The sequence below is a fragment of the Eptesicus fuscus genome, chromosome 22, assembly GCF_027574615.1.
Source record: "Eptesicus fuscus isolate TK198812 chromosome 22, DD_ASM_mEF_20220401, whole genome shotgun sequence".
Taxonomy (NCBI): Eukaryota; Metazoa; Chordata; class Mammalia; order Chiroptera; family Vespertilionidae; genus Eptesicus; species Eptesicus fuscus.
This window is the reverse complement of record NC_072494.1, coordinates 21,923,008-21,946,268: the sequence shown is the minus strand read 5'-3', so window position 1 is coordinate 21,946,268 and position 23,261 is coordinate 21,923,008. Positions and strand designations below refer to the sequence as shown.

General features: G+C 43.8%; 1 long non-coding RNA gene across 2 annotated transcripts; it reads right to left on the bottom strand.

The window, feature by feature from the left end:
• Nucleotides 1–3,905: 3,905 nt before the first annotated feature.
• On the bottom strand, nt 3,906–15,431 carry LOC114233085 (uncharacterized). 2 transcript variants are annotated; one of them, XR_003619224.2, is made up of 3 exons: nt 14,839–15,431; nt 13,755–13,902; nt 3,906–4,320 (listed from the first exon to the last, which is right to left on the bottom strand). It is a non-coding gene; the product is annotated as an uncharacterized LOC114233085 (long non-coding RNA). The 2 variants fall into 2 exon arrangements; XR_003619225.2 differs by lacking the exon at nt 14,839–15,431 and adding an exon at nt 14,190–14,213.
• Between the last annotated feature and the right edge of the window lie 7,830 nt (nt 15,432–23,261).

Genomic DNA, 23,261 nt, shown 5'->3' with positions numbered 1-23,261 from the left:
AGGTCCCACGTGGAGAGAATGTGGCGCTTCTGAGGAACTGAAAATTGTCCAAGGTGGCTGCAGTAACGTTGGAGATGAAACTGAAGAGTTTGGGAAGGCCCTACCTGGGCTGGAAAGTGACCATGTGTTCCCTTGGCACAATAATCAAAACAAATCAGAGCTAAAACAGACACCATCTCATCTCCCACCACTGGGTGTAGAAGAGGAGGCTTCTTCCTTGCACAGATGTGGAGGGCTAGTGAAGCCCATGTACTTCTTGTCCGTGTGGGACCCCGCCCTGGTCCCTGCACCTGTCCCTTCCCACCAGCCTCTCAGCACAGGACCCACAGACACTCACTACCTACAAGCTCTGCCCCATGGGTCCCTGGGTTAGCCCTGACCATAGAGGAACTTCATGAGACGGTGAGCTCCTCAAGTGCCTGGCAGGCAGTGCACTCAGTGAGTGTGGGTGTCTACTGTGCCGGGAGAGATGCCCGGTACTTAATTAACTCTTTCTGGCAGTGGGCTGAGCCCTGTATAACCAAGAAGGCTTTTAAAATGCCACTGAGTTAATTCATAACGGGGCTTCTGCCTCAGTTTCCCTGCTTAATATTCCAGTTACCTGCTGAGGCTGAAGGTTTGTCCAGAAGCTCCAGTCCCCAGTGTTTACTGAGACTTTCAAGCACATAAAAGAGAGAAAACAACAACACATACCAGTAGACCTGGCCTGTGATCACATACACTGGAGTGTTTGCAATAACATGTGTTGATCATTAGTATTTTGAAAATGTGAAAATCGTCTTTTTATTACTTCAAAGGAAAAGATGATTCTAATATACATATGACACTTAAGTAATTTCATCCTTAAAATTTTTTTTGGTCTTTGTAGATGCCAACAATTGCTTCTTTCTTTTTCCAGTTGACAGCAGTTTTAACATTTGTTACATTTTTATGTTATGAAATCCACATGAGGTTAAGAAGTGGCACTGGTTAAGGAGATGTAATAGAGTCCAAAGTTCTTAATTTGACACTCAAAGCCTCTGCTGTTCCTTGTCACCTTCTCTACCCTTTGGGTTTTCTCCTCCACGTTTTTGCACAAACCAACCCTCCCCCCACCCCACCCCCCCAGCCTGGAAAGTCCTTCCCAGTTGCCTTTCCATGCCCACATGCTCTTCCATGAAGACCGCTTCTCGTTCATTTCATTTGCTTTTCCTCTTCCCCCTCTGTCTCTGACTTCCTTCTCTACCCCTAGTTCCTCATTTTCCATATTCTTTCTCATCTTTCCCTGGGTCTCCTGCTCAGACGCATGTTCTCATAAATCACCTGTATATAGCTAACATCAATTTTTGAGGACTACCCTAGAAAGTTAATGACAAAATACCTTCCTGATGCTACATTTAAAACTTCATTTTTATATTTGGGAAATACGGAAAGTACCAAGGACACAAGGGTCTCCACTGACCAGGGGGGAGTGGTCAGAAGCATAGGTTTCAAAGTTGTAAAGTTGGGCAAGTGACTTAGCATCTCCGAGTCTTAGTGTTTTTACCTGTGAAATGCGAATGATAAACCTATTTCATGGGCTTACCGTGAGTATCACATGCAAAATGCACAGCAGTTTCTCACAAGTAATAAGCACTCAATACTTGGTAACTATTGTTATTATAATAACCATGGTAACATTTTCAAACTCTTATTTATAATGTTATTTTTATTATAAGTACTTTGCAAATTCAAACCAACAATGTAGCAAGCAAAATTTGGATCCATTCCATTATCAAGCTGTGACTGCTTCTTCCCCCGGATAGAGAAGTGACTTTCCTTACATCCCAGATGCATTGGCAGGTGTGACCAGGACATGGAACAAACATACTTGAGTCTCTTGTTTGTGCCTTAAGATCGTGTCAAGCAGCTGAATACAGTCATTTTGGTGTGAAACCAGCAGAAGGTGAGTACTGAGGGTTCAGTCACTTGATTCAGGAACAGGTGCTGTTTATAGCACCCAAGTTCTTTCCTGGAACCTCTTCCTATCTGTGACATGGCCATATGCTAAGGCCACATTTTGTCACAATATGGCACTGCTATGTTGTCACAACGTGACACACCATGTGATATGGCCTTGGGTTTAGAGGAACCCTCTGAGTTGAGCTTAGGCTCCTGCTCATCGCCCCCCAACCTTCCGCCCTGTGCCATTATGGCTGTCAGGTTAACTGGCTCACATCCCATTAGGAAGAATTACCATGATCACTAATGGGTAGTTAGGGACAGTGTTCCAGTTTAAAGGATTTCATGGGCCTTGAAAACTAGTGAGTAAATAATCATTTATCAGCCAGTCACTTAGAGGACGCCACATGGAACAACGCTCCGGACTTCCACACGCATAGAAGCCATATATCATCATGGAGCATAAAAGTTTCGTGCGCGTGGGCTGTAAAACGGAACAACTGTTTACCTCAGTGAAGGTTTTATTTACATGCCCTCCAACAGATAGTTAAATGTGCTTCATACAAGACTGGCTGCTGATCACAGCTTCAAGCAGAGCGGCCTTCAGTGAAGCTGCATTGGGTAGGTGCCAATTACAGTGATTTCTGGGGCCCAGGAAAGGTCTCTTGGGCTCCCTCTACCACTCATTTTGCCTGCTCAATGCTTGAAGTTTCTTGACACTAAAGCTTTATTTCTGTAATTACAGAAAATTCAATTTGACAAATTCAACATTGGATTCAATATGAAATACACAAATAGCTACCATTCTTCAGAGTGCTTCCATATGTGGAAATGGCTTTATCCTCAAACACTCCAATGAGTTGAATCGGTGCCCCCAATTATGAGGAGGGACCTGGGATTTGGAGAAGTGAAATGACTTGTCTGAGGGCACGTGCTGGTCACAGCAGGGCTGGGACTGGAATATAGTGCTTCTGAGAATTCCTCCTTCATGATCTTTCCACTAGAATCTTGCATTAAAAAACCTGTAAGAGGAAGAAGTCCCTGACTTAAAGTGACATATCCTGAGAGCCAGTGTGGAAAGATGGAGCTGAGAATGAAAGAGCCACAGGCCCTGAAGTCTCCCTTCTCTGCAGTGCTCTCTGCCCACTTCAGGTTTGACCCTGCCCAAGGTGGCAGTGGACCCATGATTGTGTACCCACATCCTCTAGGCTTGCTGAATTGATTCCATTTAACACTTGCCTTCCTTGCTGCGACTGGAGTCTTGTTCTGACCCCCGGTTTCCTTCACTGAAGTCCTGGAAACAGGCTACTTCCTTGAGTCTTCTCCCCTGGGAAGCTAAAGTCTGTTCTTTTTGCTTCTATGCTCAGTGGGGTTTTTATTACTTTGGACAGATCTGCCACAGAATCAGATGCCAATTTTCCCCTCTGACTCCTGCTATTGCAGGAAACTGCCAGCTGAACACATTTTATTGAGCACCTACTACATACAAGACACAATCCAGAGTTGATTCCCCTCAGCTCTCTAAGTAAACCTGATGAAACACTAGTTTGTCACGTGCCTTTAGAAAATGTACTTTGTGCTACTGTTGACTAGCTCACAAGATACCTTAAAGCTGGGTTTTTGTTCCCTATTGTCAACTACCAGAACTGACAGCTTAGTGGGGGTATTGAAGAGGCTGGAGGTGAGGGTGCCTCATGGTTGGGCTGAACATGGGATATGCCTTCTAGGAGACCTTGAAGACAACATGAGAGTTTCTTAGTATGACCAAGGCCTGCTTGATCCTAGCCCTAGTGAGTCAGTCAGCAAGTGACTGCTGAGTGAAATCAATGAACCAAAGAGGAAGTGAGATGATTTTTAGAAAAGGGTAACAAAGAATGACCTTCAGTGTCATTGTTTAATAATATTACCTTTACCAGCTGCAATCCTTTAGTTTCACAGATACCAGTAACAAGACGTGGATGCATTTTATCTGAATTTCTACTTTATTTATTTCTCTGCTAGCTTCATTTCTAAAATCACCTTTTCTGAATGACAACTCAATCAATTCAATAACATGCAATTTTGCACAGTAGGAACCTATTCCCGTATCCCCACTCCATACTTATAATTGTCGGCGGTGTTCTGGAATAGCCTGCGTGTGTTTCAAAGCTAAATTATTTTCATCTCCAGATTCCTGAGGCGGAATGACACTGAGATGGACACAATTCTGACTCGAGGCTAAAGAGTCTCTCCACTTCCCCCGCTTTTCTCACATGCATCTCTCGTCTGTCACAGCCAGAGCTGCCAGCTCTTGCTCAATTTCCCATTAGTTCAGTTGTGTTAAGGAATCATTGACTTGATCAGCTTCTGTTTAGAAGCTAAGATGCTGGAATTTATGTTGTTTCCCATGCTTCTGGAATCCTGCCAAAGTAAATGAAGGTAAAATGAACACAGATATTTGGGCCTTGTTTTCTGGGGCTGGGTAAAGTGATAGACAGGATCATATTACTAGAGTTGTTAAGGAGATGGGTTGCACACAATGGTTGATCCACAAGAGTCTGTGGGTAATGAACTGGAAAAAAAACCCACCCTGCTGATTGAAAAATTTGAATCATTAAAAGCTTTGAAATCAACAACTTCTTTTAGAATTTTAATCTTCTATGGTCTGATTTAGAGTCTGTGCTGAAATGGTCTAAGCCACAGGCCAAACTGTCAATCAAAATGAGCAGGGTTTGCTCATGGCCTCTTTTGTTTCAGATATTATATTAAACACTTAAAAAGGCTGCAATAACTCTTCCAGGGCACTGGAGTGGTCACCATGGAATAGTACTCCCCAGACTTCCATTGATTTAGAATTTGCATTTCTCATTATTTGCAAATGACCCTCTAGGTTCAAAGGATATTGTAATTTGTATTTTTGTTGAAGCATGAATTAGAATTGTACTTGCTGGTTGGGATGCTGGGGTGTAGAGGTGGATTACATGGCTGATGGATGAGTCTTACACCTTGCCCCCTGCCACCCAGAACAATGAGTTTTTCACTCGTTGTATATTAATATTATGGGGTAAATTATGTGATACAGTGCTTCTTTGTGAATTGGGGTATTCATAAAGGTCTTAGAAATAATTACTCATGAATGTCAGCCTGTATTGCAGGTATATCTTATTGTAATAAAACCAAATATAATAATGACTTTTTAAAAACCTGTGAATAATGTATCTAGATATTAAGAAATAACTTATTTTGTAATCAGTATGTAAAGAAAAAGGCTGCTGAGCAGACAAAATAGACGTTTTTACATCTATCCACACTAAATCTCATGGGTTTAGCTAAAAGGTGACCTCCTCAAATCTTCATCTAGAACTACCCTCTGCCTTTTTCTTGTTAGAAAAGGTGCAGAGTTGAAGTCATCCTAGGATGGACCTCAGGTTCAGTATTGAAGTCATCATCCTAAGATGCTCATGGCATCTACCTGTTTTTGGTTTCTCACATGGGTTAGTTTATTTTAGTATTTCCCCCCTTTATGCCCATCCCTAGATCTATTCTCTCCCTTTATATATAATAAACATACATACTAATGTGTTTAGAATATGTCATTGAAATATATGACATTTAGATTTATATAATGGTATTTCAGTATATGTCTTTTTTTTTCTTTTTTGCTCTTTCCACTCAGCATAATTTTTCAGGATTTATCCATGTTGGTGAATGTGCATCTGGTTAATTCTGCTACATCATTTTCCAGAGCGTGAGTTCACCATGTTTTGCTTATAACCCCAGTTATAGACACAATTGCTGGCTCAATGCTTCACAACCACAAACAACACTGTAAGACCATCCTTTTTGATGCCCCCCTGTATGGTCCTGATGAGTGTTCCTGGGGTGTTAGCCCTAGAATGGGGTTGCAGGTTATAGGGTAATTGCACACCAGCTCACATAGAATCAATTTGCTCTCCAGAATGACTGTTCCACTTTCTTCTCTACCAGGAATGAACTAGGTCTCCTGTTTCTCCACATTCTCATTAATATAAATTAGCATATTTCTAGTTATTAATGATGTAGAGCATCTCTTCATATATTTATTAGTCATTTGGATTTCTCCTGGGAATTGTCTAGTTATATCCTTTTCCATTTTAATATTGGGTTTCTCATCTTTCTCATTAATTTGTTGGAGTTCCATGTATATTTTAGACATTCATTTTTGTCAGTTTTAGTTGATTGGCAGGAGTGCAGTCAGATACTCCTTAGTCTTGAGAGAAATACCTAGGGCGTTGAAATGGGTGCTTGAGAAAGGAAACTAATTGCAACAGAGACATCATAGGGGTAAAATACAGTAATGTTTTGTGAATATTTTTATCAAGGAATAAATCCCCAATGAGTAAAACCTTGTATACTATGCAATTGACCATCAACTTGAGCACCAATTCATCAGCAAATATTCACTAATTATTACCAGGGGCTAAGCACTGCCATAGTGGCTAGAGGAATACAAAGAATAAGACAGTTTGCCTTCAAATGCCTCCCAATGTATTAGGAAGATGCAACAGTCCTCAAAAAAGGGCCAATATTACAAAGCAAAATGTAATAGGCCTCAAAAGAGAGTTCCATAGAGGTGGCAATAAAGCATTCAACTCTTTAATGAGATTTAAAAAAACATGAATATATATCTTCAGTAATATAATGAAGATCAGTGAAGAGGGAGATTCACTTTTCATAACTAGGCCACTAAAGTATTTAAATTCCAAAAAGCAAGGGATATTCATGATAAAATTTTGACACAAACGGCACCCTACTAGGTGAATTTCCTAGAGGGTTGAAAGAATTATTATGACTTTGAAAATAGCTTCCCACACAGTCTGACTGTGAAGGCATAGAGTGAACAGGTTTCCAGATCTTCTGGTTTGCAGGTCTCTCCACTTGCAAACCACTAAAACCAAACTAACTCAATACATGTGTTGACATGAGAATTAGCTAATAGAAGCCATTGCAAAACACGGTGGAAATTTCAAGTGCTGTGGAACTAGGTCAATAATGGACATTGGCTTTCCTCCAGGTGCTCCTGAAAGGGAGAAGGAGTTCAATGACAGTTGAGTGACCATTTAACCTGCTAATCAGGCAGCTGGCGGGAAGCCTGGTGACAAACAGAAGAAGAAAATTTATAGAAGACAAAGGTAGGGGCAGCAAAAGAGATCAAATATCATGCCTTTCAAACTAGGCACTGCAGGTATTTTGGGCAGGACTAGTCTTTGTTGTACAGGACTCCTCAGTGTGTTGAGGAATTTGGCATCACTGGCCCTTGGGAACGAAATGCCACTATACCTGCCCCTTCCCCCAACTTCTGAACATAGCAATAACCTCAGTAAGAAATGGCAACCAATTTCCAAATCCTGAGCCTCTCCTCTGGTTGAAAATCATGGAGACAGAGCACTAGGAGCCCTTAGAAGACAACAGTGCCAGGGGGTTTAGAGAGAGAAGAGTTGGAAGATGCAGTTAATGGAGAAGCATAAGGTCTAATTAGAACGACAGCAATACTTCAGTATTTGAGTGGATTTCAGTCAAGTTAATCCATTTTGCACAGGGTGACCAGATTATTCTTAATTTGCTTTCATCTCCTCATGGCTCTTCTCTAAAGCTTCAGTGACTCCCCATTGCTTACAAATGTAGATGACATCCCTAGGCCTGACATTTGCCTTCTTCCCAAAACTCATTTCCACACCCCCATCTTCCATTTTCTTATGTGGACTTTCTGGTTCCAGTTAATATAGCCTCACAAAAGAACCTTGAATGATCCAGAAAGACCAAAATGGGAAGTGAACTAATGCTAAAGTATTTTTGTGAATGAAAATTTTAATGAAGAGTTTCAAATGGGGTCAACCCCAAGGCATAGTGCTTTGTTGCTCTGGTATTGGTCCTTGCTAGCAGTGGCACCCCTAAGCTGTAGCAGTTCACATTCCCTGTGCAGATGCCTAACTTAAAATCACCTCTCCAGTGTTGTTCTGGTCTCAGTCCACCTATCTGGATCATGGACATGCCTCATAAAAATATAGTGTACAATTTACTTTTTAGCTCCTAGGTGTCTGCAGTGAGAATTAACCCCCAATTCTGTCTTTTTCCCTTTTCAACTTTTTCACAGGCCTGGGAAGTTGGTGTGTAAGCAAAAGCTGAGAGTGCAGAGCTCAGAGCACTCTCTGTGTGGCTAGAAGGAGGGTTCATGGGGCAGCAACGGGATACACAACTGGCTGGGGACCATGAGGCCTGAGAATGGAAACCCTGCAAATCATTGAGGGTAGGGAGATTTAATCCTGACAGCGAAGGGCACACAGAGCATTGTTGACTTGGAGAGTGATGAAACCAATGCATATTTTACGTGGGTGATTCTGGAGTTGTGTGCATGGTGGGTGGGGTGGGAGAGTGCCTGAGAGATAGGGAGATCTGCAGGAATGGAGACAACGTGATATGAAGCTGAAATTAGACAGTGGAGTGGGAAAGGCAAGCCAGGGACAGATGGGAAAAGCATTAAGATGCTACAGAGAAGGAGTAACAGTACTTGCTTGATTGTGGGAAGTGATAGAGAGCATCATAACTGGGGGAATCAGAAATGGGAATGCATTTGGGGAGAAAAGGAGCTTAATTTTAAATGGCTTTATCATTTTGGATTTTCAGAGGGGTATTTTGAAAATGATCCGGTTGGAAATATTTCCATCGCAGAGACCATCCCTTGCCTTTCAGAGATGCTGTAATTTGGGAAATGTACATCTTTTACCCATCTATTCAGGACTCCTGAAGGCAGAGATGAGCCTTCTGTTTCCAGTGATCATGGGGCCCCCAGATGAAGCCCGCCTCAGGATAATAAACCAGGTAATTATCTCCATCCTTCCTATGACAATAATGGTGTAGAGGCAGGAAAAAATTCATCAGAGGCGGCTTCACAAGTCCCCAGGGAGACCACAATAAAGGCGCTGATTCTCAGAATCTGCCTCTGCAGCATTACACCAGGGCTCTGTAATGACGGCCAAGGGCCACATCATGCCTCCAGAGTAAAGAATTGTGGAGATGAAAAAGAGAAAGACTATAGCCAAGCACGGTGCCCCACTAAGTCGGCATGGATGGTCCGGATCAGTAATTAGAAACACAGTGCAATGAATATTGAAACAAACTTCTGTAAATATTCCAGAAGACAATGAAATTAGAGATAATAAGCAGATGGGCTTTTATTCAAAGAAGATCATGCCAGATGGACTCAGTACCTCTTTTTTTCCTTTCTTTTTTTGATAAAAGAGCAAAGATGGTAGATGAAGGAAAAATGGTGACTTTGATGTCATGTATTTGAAGATGGTTAAAATATTTGAGTCTTCCAAGAATTCTGATTTTTAGAATTGGCTCAGGATGCCTGGAATAGAAGCACATACCTGCCAAAAACATTGGATAAATGATGCTAATTGGGCAATAGAAAGTGCTGGAACACCAGTTGCTAGGATAGGCTCAGAAGGGGTCCTTCAAGAGACCATAAGCTTTGGAGCCTGAAGGGACCTTAGAGATCATCAGTTCCAACCCTCTCATTTAAGGATAAGGAAACAATCAAAAGGAGACATGGACTTCACACAACTGGGGTGGGAGCAAGGTTACTTGGCAATTAGTTTTGCAGTGTGAGTGTGAGGTCTCCTCTTTACACAGCATCTCCCTTATCCAGGAAAGGAAATAAATGTGGTCGAGTACAATTCAGAAAGGGTTCTAAATACAGAAATGAAAGAATGGGACCCTGAGCTAACAAAGCCCGAGATATAGGTCACATTCCCTAAGGAGGTGCCTAAGACACAGTAAAGGTGGTGGCTGAGACACAATGGTGAAGCTCTCCCACAGATCATGCTCCCAGGGTCCCTATGCAATTTTCAAGCCACTTTCAACACTCTTCATTCATCATTGCTTGAAGCAAATATTGCCCATTTGCAGGTGAGAAAATTGCAAAACTCTGGGAGATTTCGTGACTTGTCCAAGTAAGGTCAAACAGCAAGCAGGTAGTCCAGAAAGGACAAAGCAGGTGTCCTTGGATTCCAGTCAGGCTCAACCTCACTCACATTTGGCCTTTGGTAAAATTCTTATGGAGCTCTTGACTTCCCTCCTGCCCCAGTATGCTCCCATTGCCCCAGAAACCTTCCCTCTGCTGGGCATATATATATATATATATATATATATATATATATATACCCCCAGATGCCCTGCATTCCAAACTTTACAGCCCTGGTCTCAGGAATCCTCCAAGACCTTCTCTCATTTCCTCTTCACCTTTTATCAAAACACTAGAGGCCTGGTGCACGAAATTCGTGCACTGGGGAGGGTGTCTCTCAGCCCAGCTTGCACCCTCTCTAATATGGGACCCCTTGGGGGATGTCCAACTGAAGGTTTAGGCCTGATTCCACAGGAATCAGGCCTAAACCTGCAGTTGGACATCCCTCTCACAATCTGGGACCGCTGGCTCCTAACTACTCACCTACCTGCCTGATTGCCCCCTAACTGCTCCCTTGCTGGCCTGATTGCCCCCTAACTGCTCCTCTGCGGGCCTGATTGCCCCCAAATAGCCTCCCCTGCTGGCCTGATCACCCCCAAGGCTTTTATTAGTATAGATATGACCCTGCACAGAAAATTTTACTAACCCTGCTTTACAATAAGGGCTTGACCAGACACCAAGATTTCCTTTCTTTGAATAGTGGAGGGAATACTTATCTTGTCTTTAAGTTGCCCGGAAATTAAAATGAGATAATGACTTAGAAAAGTATAAAAGCACCATATAAAGACAACTGTCTTTTTAATGAAGTGGTAAAATGAAAAACACTTTTTATTCTCCCCTTCCTTCCTTTACAGCTTTTATTTAAACTTTGAAATTTATAAAAATTTCACTCCAATTTTCATTTCTTTACATTCAACATTATTTTGTATTGGTTTCAGGTTTTATATTAGTTACAGAATAGTGGTTAGACAATCATATACTTTACAAAGTGTTCCCCGATATTTCTAGTACCCACCTGGCATCATACCATCATTACAACACTATTGACTATATTCCCTATTTAAGTGACAATGGGTTTACAGGTTCCTTTCAGCCTTTCTTTTGTGTTGCTCGTCCTTGCTTTTCTTTCTCACTTCTTCCCTCATTTTCTTTATATAGTATCTCAATTGGCCATCAAAGCTCAGTGAAGGCACTGGGACAGGCTTAATCCATTTTACAGACCACGAAACTGAGGCCAATTCCAGTTGGCTGTGGAACTTGACTCAGCACACAGGAAGCCCTCAGAGCCATGCTCTTTGTGCTTCCTAAGGGGCAGCGGCCCAGCAAACAGAACAAACCTTCCAGTCAGGCTTCCGAGCCTCTTTCTCAAGCACCTCTTCATTGCGGATGCTCCACATTCTTTCCTCTCCCCCCATTCTTTACTGCCCCCCCCCTTCTCCGAAGCAGGTGGAAGGCTTCCCACTCACTGCCTAGGCATGCTCTGCTATGGGGCAGGGTGTCGCGAGCTTGCTTTTGGGTCAAGGCAGGAGCAAGAGTCACTGCCTCTGAAGTGTGAAGGCCGCCTGAGCATGGCGGGTTAGCATTGGGAGCTTCTCTGAATCACATCAGTCAGTCCAGTACCCTGCAGTGCAGCACCCCTCCACTGAGGTGGCACCACCCCTCAACCCCCGCCTCAGGGGTGAGGGTCCTTGCCCCTCTGCCAGGAGTCCTTCCATGCCACTTGATCCCTGGCTGGGCCCACCCACGTCTTGGGGGCACTGCAGAACCTCTGTCTCTCTGCAGATGAGGCAGATCCCTGCCCTAGGTCTCTGCAAAGCTATGAATCTGTGGCCAGAGGCCTGGTCTGGGTCTCAGCAACCACATGCCTGCAATGTTCCCAGGGACCCCCGGGAGCAGCTGGGCAAGTCCCGCCTCACCTCCCCGGGGTGCCGATCTCCCCAGGGACCTCCGGGAGCGTCTAGGCGGGTCCAGCCACACACCCCCGGTTGCCAATCTCTGGGAGCTGGCTAAGCGGGCTGGCAACGCCCCCCGGGTTGCCGATCTCCCCAGGGACCCCCGGGAGCGGCTGGGCGGGGTTGATGATCTCCCCAGGGACCCCCAGGAGCGGCTGGGCGGCCCGGCCACACCCCCCGGTTGCCGATCTCCCCAGGGACCCCCGGGAGAAGCTGGGCAGCCAGGTCTCGCCTCCCCGGGGCAGCGATCTCCCCAGGGACCCCTGGAACTAAGAGGACTGGGCACCGCCATCTTGATCTTCTCAACGGCCAGATAAGCCACCCGGAGTCCTGCCCCCCAGCCTCCGCCAGCCCAATCGTGGGCGTAGCGGAGGTGCGGTCAATTTGCATGTTTCTCTATTATAAGGTAGGATATTGGTCTCTTCCTATTTCTGCCGAGCGCTGAGCTCAGCCTTCTGTCACCCTAAAAAGCATAAACTTTGGGTAAACGAATTCTCACCACTGTCTGTTCAGGAAATCATTTAAACTCCCAAGTTCACTTGCTCATTTAAAAAACAAAACATAGCAATGACGCCTGGTTGTGACATACAGTGTATCATGACCTACAGTGAAGGAGCATGTGTGAACACGATTCAGTCTATGCCTAATAGGAAATAGGTGCTCAATAGTATTTATTAAAGGATTTTTAGGTTGGAGACCTTCCTCAAATCACCTCTCAATAGCTCTTTTTTTGTGTGTGTCAATCCTCATCTGATGATATTTTTTCCATTGATTTTTGAGAGAGTGGAAGGGACAGAAGGAGAGAGGAAGAGAGAGAGAGAGAAAGAGAGAGAGAGAGAGAGAGACATTGATGTGAGAGAGATACATTGATCAGTTGCCCCCCATATGCCCTGATCAGGGATTGAATCTGCAACCCAGGTACCTGCCTTTGAGTGGGAATCGAACCCAGGACCCTTTGTTGCTCTGGTGGATGCTCTAACCACGTAGCAACACCGGCCAGGGCAGCTCGCTCTTTCTTATTCGGAGTAATTTATTGTCTCAAGTCCATATCTTATTCGGAGTAATTTATTGTCTCAAGTCCATATCTGAACACCCCTACTTTACCCATTCAACAGAGGTCCCGCTGGCTGTTAGGATCTAGTCTTTTGGGTGGGTGGTAGGTTGAAATGGGAGGTGGAATGAAATACTCTTTGCTGTTCTTGTGAAATGTGAGCTACGGGAAAGAGCAATGTCTGGGAATTACTAGGCCTGTGTTTTGTCTCACTTTTGCCACATGGGAGCCATGGGCAAGTATCATAATCTCTCTGTGAGGCAGCCAGTCCTGGGCTTGTGGATTCAGTACAGGGTGACCTCCCTGAGGGCAGGAAATATAGCTTGTTTATCTATAGCACTTGATATAACAGGAACACATTTAGCAAACATTTGGGAATCATCACTCTAAATGTTGCCAAAACACATCTTTACATACACACATCCATCATTAACAATCATCACTCAACAGAGTACCAAACATATGCCTTACATTACTTGCTGCTGTTGCCACTACTTTGCATAAGAAAACTGAGGTATAGAGAGATTAAGTGATTTACCACTTTGCTAGTGGGTGACAGAATCATGATTTGAACCCAGGCTCATCTGCCTGTTTTCTACTGATCTGTATTCAGGATCTAAGGCCTCACTTATTAATAATACTTTACAGTTGCAAAGAGCTTTTGACATTTTCAATGTAACAGTCAAAAGGCTTTTTTGCTCTAAGGCAGAGTAAGAAGAAGTCACAGCTCTGATTGGGTGGGTGGGTAGGTGGGTGGGGGAGGGCAGGAATCTTGTCCTTGAGATGTTTTTTCCCCAGGACCATCCCTCTGGGGCCCCTCCCTCTCCCAGTACTTGACCTGGTCTACCTTGGCTGGTGGGTGTTTCAGGGTGTGCTCCACTCCTGGACTCCATGCTCCATTTCTTTCACTCAGCTAGAGACACCAATGAGGTCAGCACAGTCACTGGGTCCATGAACAAGATATGCCTTTTCTGTTTCTTCTAGAAACTTCCAGTCTAGTGGGAGAGATGGAGCAGTACATAGCTTCTATGAGGAGGTGATTACAGAAAGCTGCCTATGTAAGCACAAGGTCACCGAGCAGCCTTGCGAACTGGGGAACACAGGCTACAGCCAGTGGCTCTGCAGATGAGCAGGTTAGCCTGGGGGGTCCCTGCAGATGAGCAGGCTAGCCTGGGTGGTCCCTGCAGATGAGCAGGTTAGCCTGGGGGGTCCCTGCAGATGAGCAGGCTAGCCTGGGTGGCCCCAAAGGCTATGGAGAGCATAGCCTCAATTCAAGACTTACTTTCTGGCTCTAAGATCAGACCCCCTACCACTGCTTGATATAACAGGAACATATTTAGTAGCCATGGTAAAGTCATAGCTGTCATAATGTCATAGCCCTGTTAAGGTCATAGCCGGTGTAAAGTTGTAGCTGTGGTGACCTTGTAGCCGTAGTAACGTCATAGTCTGGCTCTAAGATCAGACCCCCTACCCCTGCTGGTAGTGGTTGCTGGGATACAGGCCTCCCATGTGTCAACTCCTATGATGAGGTCATTTTAGTACATTAGTATCTGCAGGGGTCTATGCCCATGCCTGCTTCATATAGAAATCAGCCTCAAAATAAGTAATATCACATCTTGGAACTATCAGTGTATTTATCTGGCATATATTTTTATTCAGTGGCAAATGGGTACTTTGAATTACGCTGTGAAACCCAGTTTACGTGTGTGTGTGAGTGTGTAAAGCGCATAAAGAACATCCCAAGTGGCTTTTACTCAATTATCCTGTATCCTCTTAACCTTCCCATGGCTATTAGTAAGCAAATCTTAAAATTTTTCTCTTAAATCTTTCATTGCAATCCCCAGTTGAAAGTCTCAGTCTCTCTCTCTCTTACTCTCCTACTTTGATAGGTGTGATTGATGCCTTTAGAAAAAAAGATTAGTTTTTCTTACCCCATAGTTAGTGTTATTCCAGGAGATAGAAGCTGGAGCCCTGGAAGAAAGCCTGGCACCAAGGCTTCATCTGGTGTGTGACCTCCACACCCACGAAGCCAGCAGTAATGGGGCATCTCAATTGCAGCCAATCTTCAAGTCTGTCCTATTACTGTCATGTCAGCTAAAGACAGAAATCCTTCCATTTTCTCATATTGTAGGCGAGTTCTTTCCAAACGTCCTGCTTATTGTCCCCAAAGCAAAAATATTCCTCACAATGTGAAATACTGCATGCTTAACTTTTTCCAGTTTTCATTTTTTTTTCTCTCCTTCGGTTTTGCAAATTCTGCAGTGATGTGAGCCTGCCCAAGGGATATTTTTTACCCTGAAAAACAATAACTCCCCCAAGAACCGAAGTTTCTTTTTGCAGGCGACATGATTGTTATTTGCGACTGATGGACTGTCAGTCTTCTCTGCCAGCAACAGAAATGCTAATCAGGACCTTTAGAACGATGGAACCAGGGACTCACGCTTCTGTGTTTGCCTAGGCTCACGTTTTCCAGGGTTTGGCTGGGCCTTGTTTTTGTAGGTCCTGCTGGAGATCAGGCCGCTCAGACACTGTGGCAAGGGAGAGGATGTGGCGCAGACCCAGGCTTTGGTCAACAACGCCCGACCGCATATACCACGGTGGTCCCATAAGGTTACAACGGAGCTTGAGAAATTCCCATCGCCAGCCAGTGGCGTTGTAGCCGACCTGGAGTCGTCACTGTCGTAAAGTTGTAGCCGACGTGCGGGACGTGCGGGACGTGCGGGACGTGCGGGACGTGCGGGACGTGCAGCGGGGGCGTAGCTGTAGTAACGTTGCAGCCGTCATGACGTCATAACGTCGTAGCCATTGTAATGTCGTAACTTGTGGTAAAGTTGTAGCCCTGGTACCTTTGTAGCCGAAGTAGCGTCTTAGCGGAGGTAAGGGCGTAGCTGTTATAACGTCATAGCCGTGGTAAGGTCATAGCTGTCATAATGTCGTAGCCCTGTTAAGGTCATAGCCGGTGTAAAGTTGTAGCTGTGGTGACCTCGTAGCCGCAGTAACGTCATAGCCTGGAAAGGTCACAGCCGCCATACGGTGGCAGCCATTCCAAGGTGGTAGCGTGATGCGTTACTCACAGTTATTGATATAGAATAAGGATATAAAGAAGGAAATGTTTTTGTATAGCTGTACAGTGTGTTTGTGTTTCAAGCTAAGTATTGTTGCAAGAGAGTCAAAGTTAAATATTTACAAGTTTATAAAGTAAAAAAAAAAGTTACAGTAAGCTAACGTAGGTTTCCTATGGAAGAAAGGAAAACCTTTTTATAATGTAGTGGAGCCTAAGTGTGCGGTGTGTAGAAAGTCTACCTGACTGTGTGGTAATGTCCTAGGTCTTCACATTCATTCACGCTCACACACTGATGCACCCAGAGCAACTTCCAGTGCCTTATACAGGTGTACCATTTTTTTTTCTTTTATGCTTATATTTTAATGTGTCTTTTCTAGTTAGATTTAGATACACAAATAGTTACCATCGTGCTATAATTGCTTACAGTATCCAATATAGGAACATGCTGTGCAGGCTTGTAGCCTAGGAGCAAGAGGCTGTCGACCACATAGCCTAAGTGTGGAAGCTGTTCCATTGAGGTTGTGTAAGTGCACGCTATGGTGTTCACACAATGACAAAATCGCCTAATGATGCATTTCTCAGAACATATCCCCGTCGTTAAATGGTGCATGACTGTACGTTTTCCACCAAATTACATTAGCATATGGAACTCCAATTATTGACTTCTTGTGGCTTCTGGGCAAAAGTCCAGTTTATAGAAGCAAGGAGGACATACACACACTTGAGTTGAGAGTCATTCATTTCTTTATTTTTCTTTATTTTAGAGACGGCTAACACGATCCAGAAATGTAGTCTGACTCTGTACTCTGATGTTATCCACCTAACACCTCCATTAGGCAGCACTCAAGCCTTTCATGGTATGGGCCATTTCTCCTCCCAACTAGAGAGGGAGGAACAGGCAGGGGGACTACTTGCCAGGGACAGCAGAATACCTGCCCTTTGTTAAGCACCTGCTGGGTGTCAGGCAGTGGAAGCACTATATTTACAATATCTCCTCTGGTAGATAATATCCTCATTTTGCAGATGAGGAAATTGAGGCTTAGTGAGGTTAAGTGACTTGCTCTAAGTCATCTAGAAGCAAGCACAAATTAGTGGCTAGTTACTTTGTAAAACAGTCTGGCAGTTCCTCAAAAGGTTAAACATAAAGTTACCATGTGACCCACCAATTTGACTCCCAAGAGAAATGAAAACCTATGTCCATTCAAAGATGTGTACACCAATGTTCATAGCAGCATTATTCAAAGTAGCCAAGAAGTAGAAATAACCAAACTATCCATCAACTAATGACTGGATAAATAAAATAAGTCTATCCATACAATGGGATAGCATTTGCAGTAAAAAGAAATGAAGTGTTGATACATGCTAAGCATGGATGACTCTTGAAAACATTATGCTAAGGACAAGAAGTCAGTCACAAAGGATCACATACTGCATGATTCCATTTATATGAAATGTCCAGAATACAGAGAGAATAGATTAGTGGTTGCCCAGGGGATGTGGGGTGAGAGCTTAGGGGAAGTGGAGAGTGACTGCTAATGTTTATAGAGTTTCATTTTTGGGTGATGAAAAATACCCCATAATTGATTCTATCTTGGTTCTAAAAAATAATTGGTTTTAAAATTGACTGTAATAATAGTTATACAGTTCTGTGAACATACTGAAAAACCATTGAATTGTGCACTTTAAATGGGTGAATGGTATGTTATATAAATTATATCTAAATAATGATATAAAAAATTAGTGGCTACTGTCCACTGCTCTGATGCAGAGAGAGGCAATGCCACTCAGATTGGGGAGTAACTGAGATGCTTCTAATGAGAGCAGCCCAGGTACCAACCATATAGCAGCAGCGTCTGGCTTTTACCACACTTAACTACTAGTAAATGCCTGGCACTGTGCTAACCATCTTACATGCATTTTCTAATTTAATCGTGACACAAACACCATGAGCTCCGGGTTACTTTTACTTCTAGAAGAGGAAACATGCTTAGAGGCTTAGTAATTTTCTCAAGGTCATGTATCTGATAAGTACTACAGCTGCCTGGTTCTGAATAGAAACCTTGAAAATAACTGTTTATTTCTCAAAGCCCCAGCCTTGTATAGCAGTGGCTAAGAGAGTAGACTCTGCAGCTAGATGGCTTGGATGTGAGCCAGAATTTGGCCTCTTGGGTCCTGTGTGGATGTGAGCGTGCTGCTTAAACTCAGTACTCCAGTTTCCTCACTTGTAAAATGGGATAACAAAAAGTATGAAACTCACAGAGTTGAAGGTAAATGAGATAATATGTGAAAAGCATCTAGGACAGTGCCCGGCAAGTAGTAAGTGCTCAATACATGTAAACTATTAGTATATACAGTCTGTTGGGGGATGGGAGTACAGGAATGAATAAGCCACAGGTTGTGGTTCAGCTGCAGTCTAGTGGGGAAGACAGATGTAGACATAATTGAAATAAGGAGCAATGGTGAAAGCAGGCAGGAGGCCGAGCAGAGGCACGGAGACCGAGTGATTAAAGATCAATGAGGGCCACTCACTCTTGTGGTCCTAGATCTTTGGTCTTTTAGGCTCTGGCATGAGAATATTTATAGCAGCAGGATTTTCTTCCCTTTCCCTCAAAGTTTCAGGCATACACAAGAATTATGAAATCTCGTTAGAGTTTCATGATGGTGTTTTTTCCTGACAGCTTGGTAAAAATTTAACACTTGAAAGGACAGAGCAGAGAGAGTAGAAAAAGTCTTTTATTTGGGCTTCTTGAATAGTTAACATTCGTTAGATCCTTAGACTAATGCACTAGAGTGAAGGTCAGGAGATGAGAAGTCACGAGAGGACAGGGACTGAGGTGTGCTCATACTCGATGACCGTGTTTTCTCACATTCTAATGGCACTGAAATGTTGGAGATTAGTTATTTATGGGTAGTTACTTATGAGGAAATGTGTCTAGGTATATGTGCTATATAATCAGTGAGACCACTTTTATCACGTCTTCCCTAAGAGGAGTCTATCCTTACAAAGAAGGACCAGGAGGACTTGGAGGGTAATCTGATAGCCTATCCTGGCTGCACCTTACAGTCACCTGTGGAGCTTTTGAAACACACGGCTGCCGGGCTGGACCTCACCCCAGACCAGTCAAGTCAGAATCTTTGGGGATGGGGCCTGAGCATTAGCATTTTTCTTTTAAAATATTCCCCAGGTGCTTCTCATGGGATCCAGGGGCGAGAAGCACTGGGTTAAGGCTTCTGTAGATTCGAAGGGCCAGAGGTCTCACCCAAATGAATTGTGGACTTGTGTCAGCCACACTTTAGGTTTCCAGGGTCATTTTCTGAGAGACCTGTCTGAGCTTGGACTGAAGACGTCCCAGCATAGGGCAGGGGGAATGTTGTAAGGATGGTTGCAAAGGCAGGAGGGCAGCTTTAGAAATAAGAACAGACACTGGTGTTTCAACTCCTTCATTGTTATAATTTTGAGATTTCCCAAAGCCAGAGACTGGGTACCAAGGGAAGGGTGTGAGGGAGTTGAAGGGTACCCAGGAATTCTGGGGCCACAGACCTTGTCTCACTGAAGGTGCTGGACTGGGTCAGCAGCGGGCTCAGTTGCCTGTAGTGAAGGTTGCCATGTCCCCCAAGAGCTGGCTTCTCCAGCAGTGCTGGCTGGCAGCACTGCACCTGGGGACTCTCACTGTCACTCTCCAGCAAGCCCATTATGATGATCAAAGAGTTGCTGGAGAGTGGTAAGAGTCTCCGGAGAGTTTGTGGAGTGTGACCGTGACCACGGGAGCCTATTTCATCTTGCCCTGCACCACACTGCTGAGGGGACGATTCATTTGTGTTTTCAGCAGGACGAGGGCATCAGTCAGCCACATAGCTCTGAGCACTGTTCTAGTTAGGAACCAGCGTCTCAGAAAAGATAACCTGAAGTTTCTATGGGCAGCCTGTCTCCTCTATGATCTAAACTCTGTCTTGACGAAGGATGTTGTTGGGGCCCACACTGAGTTTGGGGAGACCAGGCTCATGGAAGGAACGTTTTCATCGTACCTGAATCAGGAGATATGGATTATACACATAACCCCTTCTCTAAAATGCATTTGAGCGAACACTCTGAACACTTACTGCTGCCTACCTCTTTCTCCAAAATCTTTCTGCAATCTTCAACCAACCCACCCTGTCCTCGCTCTCCCTCTCTCCTTCCTCCCAACGAGTCCATCTCAACCGTATGCATTTGATAGAAGCTCACACAGGCACATTTATTATTGATCAGCTTCTTTATCTTGGACAGCATGTCACAAATAGTCAAGGCTATAGCTCTTGAAGGTAGTTTCACAGATTTAAGATGAAGAAACAGTATCCATATAGTTTCAAATTCAAGGAAGTGTGATAGCCAGCCAGTAAAAAACAAACAAAACAAACACACAAAAACATAAGACTGCTGGAGAGCAGAATTTTACTCACTGGAGCTGGCTAGGCTCTAGATATGAAATGTTTGATTTATAGTTTCTATTTCACTCTGATAGAAAACTCTGCTTACCCATATTGGAAGGTTGAATATGTTGGGTTCTTTTGATAAGGTAGCTGTTAAAATTTATTTTACATTCAAGGAAAGGGGTGCTTGTTATTCACCATGTTCCCATCTTAATTATGATTTTTCCTGGCATCATTTTTAATAGGAATAACCTAAGGCCTGCAAGAAGTGATTTTCCCTAATCAGTTCTTAAGCCTACCTCCCCCCCCCTCCAACTTAGTGCGATAGCTGTAGCTACACAGATGAAATGAAATGGAGAACTAAGCAATTGCCTGGCGAATCTGAACAGTGTAGAGTCAGCAGTCAATTAGAATAGTTCAATTACGAAAATTCTTCTTCCTTCTTCTTTTGCTCTACCAATTACCACCTTAACTCCTGCTACTCCGTCTGCCCTGTGTTAAAACTCCTCTCATATTCCTGCCTCTGCTGCCCCAGAGCCCTAGGTACCAGATAACCTGGGCTCCTCTGCCCACTTGGCTCACATCTCCACTCCTCTCCCTATAGAGGCCTCACGGTTGTCCTCTCCCAGTTGAGTGGGCTGAGAATTGAGCACCCTCTGTGTTAGGCTGACCTCTGCACTCTCACATCATTTCCCAGAGGTGAACCCTTATTCCCTTGGCCTCTCAGAATTTGGGCCTGGCTTCTAGAACTTTCCTCATACTGAGATTGTTGTTGCACACCCGTCAGCTCCTCAGACGCTTTTACCAATAGAAACATTGCTTGCTCTTGCCAGCTTCTGTGACTAGGGACTGATTGATGGCTAACCCTAGCTTAACGTGAGGAGAGGGCCTGCTCCCAGGAACAGACCTCATTTATATAGACATCAAGCCCCACATGCCTTCTGAGCCCAGCTGTGTCCCCCTGCCAGTTGGGATCTCCAAGGACTTCCTCTTCATCACCTGGTCAAGCACTTGTCTGCATCTTGATTACAGATAGCCAACCCCAAATTTGGTTGATTCCCAGCCATCAGCAAGGTAATTGTAGGCCTTAAACATTTCTCCTCAGGTATTGCTAGATTATGTGCCACCATACTAGATATTTATTCATTTGTTGACATATATTCATTTAATACATGTTTATTGAGCACCTAGCATGTGCCAGGCCCTCTGTCAGCTACTGGGCATTCAGTGTTAAACAATATCTACTTCTGACCCTTTAGGAATATGTATTAGTTTCCTGGGCTGCTGTAACAAAGTACTACAAACTGGGTGGTTTAAACAATAGAAACTGGTGTCTCACAGACCTGGAAGCTGGAAATCTAAAATCAGATGCTGGCTGGGTTGGTTTCTCATGTGGGCTGTGAGGAAGAATCTTCTCCAAGCCCCTTTCCTAGGCTGCTAAAGGCCATCTTCTCCCAGTGTCTTCACATCGTCTTCCTTCCATGCATGTCTATATCTATGTCCAATTTCCCCCTTTTTATAAGGACACCAGTGATATTGGATTAAAGACCCACTCTGCTCCAGTATGAGTTCATTGTAACTAATTACGTCTTCAATGACCTCATTTCCAAATAAGGTTACCCTCTGAGGTGCTGGGGACTAGGACTTTAACATATTACTTCAACCCATAACACTCTGCATGATTTTCTGGGGCAGTAGACAATGAGAGCCATCCATAAATGTTCACTGTATATCTACAGGGAAGAGTAGTTCCCTTTCCTTTACTTCACTTTTCAGGACAGACACAGCCTCAAGACAGCTGATATTTATCAAGTGATAACTAGGTACCAGAAACTCTATTTCTTGAGCACTTACTATGTGTTGAACACTATTTAGTGACTTATGTGTGTTGGCACAATCCTATGAAGACACTGAGGCACAGAGAGTGTAAATAACAGTCCAACTTCACATGGTCAGGGGAGAGAAGCACATCAAGTATATTTCGTTCGAATTGAATTGCTTACACCTTCTCTCCCCTACCTCCCTGCAATACCAGTCTCGGGCTATTGAGGATGTCTCCATTGTTTTATTTTTATTTATTTATTTATTTATTTTTATTTTATTTTATTTTTTAATTTCTTTATTGATTAAGGTATCACATATTTGTCCTCATCACTCCATTCCCATCCCAAACCTCTCCCCACACATGCCTCCACCCCCCTATTGTCCGTGACCAGTGGTTAGGCTTATATGCATGCATACATGTCCTTTGGTTGATCTCTCCCTCTTACCCCCACCCTACCCTACCTTCACTCTGAGGTTTAACAGTCTGATCGATGCTTCCCTGTCTCCGGGTCTGTTTTTGTTCATCAGTTTATGTTGTTCATTATTTCCCCTAGATGAGTGAGATCATGTGATACTAGAAATACACTTATAAGAACCAAAAATGAGATAAGCAATAATGGTTATGCTGAGAGAAAATGAATCAGTCTGTAGTGAGTTTCTTTCTGGGCCAACAGTTCTTTTGAGTCCCAATTTCACTGTCAAACAGTTCCTTATGTGTACATGTCAGCAATGATATTTCAGTTCTGGATGGTGGACAAATGGTGGTAATGCAGGTCTGACCCTCTCTGGTTTGGTCCTGGGCATCCTGTAGCGACGCACAGCTGCTGACTGCTAGTATGGCAAGGCGTTGTCAGCGTCTTCCATCTCTGGACTGCTTCTCTTCTGTCTTCATGGCTGGAGCAGTCCTGTCAATTCCTCTCTGTTGCAGGAATCCACATGGTCTTGGAGTTGTTTTCTGAAAATATACAAAAATATTCTCGACCAAAAGTTAATAAAGGAATCTTTTCTATAAATTTGACTTGGGATCCTTTTTAATTTTTTCCCCAAACGATTTTC